Raw genomic sequence first — 2,502 nt, 5'->3', positions numbered from 1 at the left:
TACCACATATTCTTGATCCATTCATCTAGAAGGGACATCTAAGTTGGTTCCATATCTTAGCTTTCATAAATAATGCTGCAATAAACATAGTTGTGATAGTAGTTTTAGTATGGTCTTGTTTGTGGACATTTAGGTAAATCCCCAAAAGTGGGATTGCTGGGTCAAAGGGGAGCTTTATGGGGAATCTTTTGAGGAACCTCCATAATGCTTTCCAAAGTGGTTGAACACGTTTACATTCCCACCAACAATGCTGTATGGTTCCCTTGTGGCCACATCCCCTCCAGCTTCTGTTGTAAAAATCTGGAACACTCCACGAATTTGCATGTCATCCTTGTGCAGGTGCCATGCTAATCTTCTCTGTATCGTTCCAATGTTAGTGTATGTGATGCTGAATTGAGAACAGAATATTTTTTATATCTAAAGTGCAATGGATTTTTTTAAACTGCACAATTGAAAAAAAAGGAAGTTCAAAAGAATTGTCGTGAAATTTTACAACCATATATTTCTTTTTTTCTTTTTTTTATTTTTATTTTTATTTTCTGTGAACATACTGTACAGAGGGGTTACAATTACATGGGCAAGATAATGAGTACATTTCTTATCAAGCATTGCAGCCTCTTCCTTTCATCTCTTCCCAGCCTCCTCCCCCGGCTCCTCTTCCCCCCCCCCCCCACCAAAGTTGTAAAGTTCGTTTTCGACATGACAACTTGTACTTCTCATTGTTGCAACGGGTCCACCTGTATCCTTAAACGACTGCTTTTTCCCCATCTCCTCCACAGATTATACCGACATCAAATATAGTGAAAGCAGGGGTTATACTGTGGGGGAGGGACATACAAAGCAACAAAGAAATAATCTTATAAATGCGTTAGAAACAAATGCATGAAAGAAAAAAAAAACATTTAAATGCATATCTAAGGGTTCATTTTCTTAACATCACATTATCTGAATCTTTTTTGCTTGACTTATACATATACTATATATTGCAAATAAGGGAAACCATGGGACCTATGTTTCTTTGGGCCTGGCTTACTTCACTTAATATAATTTTTTCCAAGTTTTTCCATTTCCTAACAAATGGGGCAATGTCATTCTTTCTGATGGAGGCACAGAATTCCATTGTGTATATATACCACATTTTCTTGATCCATTCATCTACTGAGGGGCACTGGTTCCATATCTTAGCTATGGTAAATAATGCTGCAATAAACATAGTTGTGCTGGTAGCTTTAGTGTGGTCTTGTTTGTAAGCATTTGGGTAAATGACCAAAAGTGGGATTGCTGGGTCATAGGGGAGCTCTATGTGAAGTCTTTTGAGGAACCTCCATACTGCTTTCCAAAGTGGTTGAACAAGTTTACACTCCCAGCAACAATGAAGTAAGGTTCCCGTCTGTCCACATCCCCTCCAGCATCTATTGTTATTAGATATTAGAGTCCTTGATTTTTGCCATTCTAACTGGGGTGAGGGGGTACCTTATTGTTGTTTTGATTTGCATTTCTTTTATGACTAGGGAGGTTGAGCATTTCTTCATGTGTCTATTGGAAAGAAGGATTCTTTCTTCTTCAGAGAAGTTTCTCTTTAAGTCTTTAGCCAACTTATTTCTTGGGCAGTTGTAGAACCATACATTTCTTACATAAGCACACATTTAAGAATAAAGTCAAATTGACATGTCAAAAACAAAGTAATTCCAGATGTTTGTTATTCAAGAAATGTATAGGAGGAGGAATTCAACTCTTCTGTACAAGGCACCTGTCATAATGAACACTGCAGCAAGTGTTAAGGTTTGTTAAAAGTTTTAATGTTTTAAATATATTTAATTTTGGGAATTTGTTTATATATGCCAAAATTAGGACTGTTGGGCAGGTATAAAACTTTTCTATAAAGTATTTAAGATTTATAGTAACAGACATATACTACTAAGTATGTGCATTTCAGAGTTTAGGGAAATTTTATTAATGAGAAGTCACAAAGTTTTTGTGTAAAGAAGCAGAATAAAGAGTTCACACTTTGTTTACTACACAGTTTCTGTTAAAACTTTAGGGCTTCCTTAGTTTATATGTTAATGAGGAAAAATGATGATATAAGCCATAAACAAATAATAAGATATGCCATAAATAGTAATCTTAGTGGGTAACTTTAAAGACTGCTCATATTCTATAAAACTCTTGTTGAACTTCACAACCTTAGTCAGTGTTAAATGTACATGATTATGAGAAAATAGTAAAACCGAATATGTCGCATATTTCAAATAGTTAAAACATGTTTTTAATTTTATTAATTAATATTTAATTATTGGTTTTCTTTATTTGTAACATTGTTTTACTTGTTGACATATAGTACAACTTTTTATTTGGGGGGGGTATCCAGTCATGGGGCCTGAACTCTGGGCCTGGGCCCTGTCCCTCAACTTTTCAGCTCAAGGCTAGTGCTCTGCCACTTGAGCCCCAGCTCCACTTCTGGCTTTTTTCTTTTTGCTTATGTGGTGCTGAGGAATCGAACCC

General features: G+C 35.9%; 1 non-coding gene across 1 annotated transcript; it reads right to left on the bottom strand.

Moving 5' to 3' along the window:
* Nucleotides 1-294: 294 nt before the first annotated feature.
* On the bottom strand, nucleotides 295-401 carry LOC138811661 (U6 spliceosomal RNA). Its single transcript, XR_011367471.1, has one exon. It is a non-coding gene; the product is annotated as a U6 spliceosomal RNA (small nuclear RNA).
* Nucleotides 402-2,502: the final 2,101 nt, after the last annotated feature.

The sequence above is a fragment of the Dipodomys merriami genome, unplaced genomic scaffold, assembly GCF_024711535.1.
Source record: "Dipodomys merriami isolate MVZ:Mamm:240054 unplaced genomic scaffold, mDipMer1.0.p SCAF_546, whole genome shotgun sequence".
NCBI classification, from domain to species: Eukaryota; Metazoa; Chordata; class Mammalia; order Rodentia; family Heteromyidae; genus Dipodomys; species Dipodomys merriami.
This window is presented reverse-complemented; position numbering and strand designations above follow the sequence as displayed.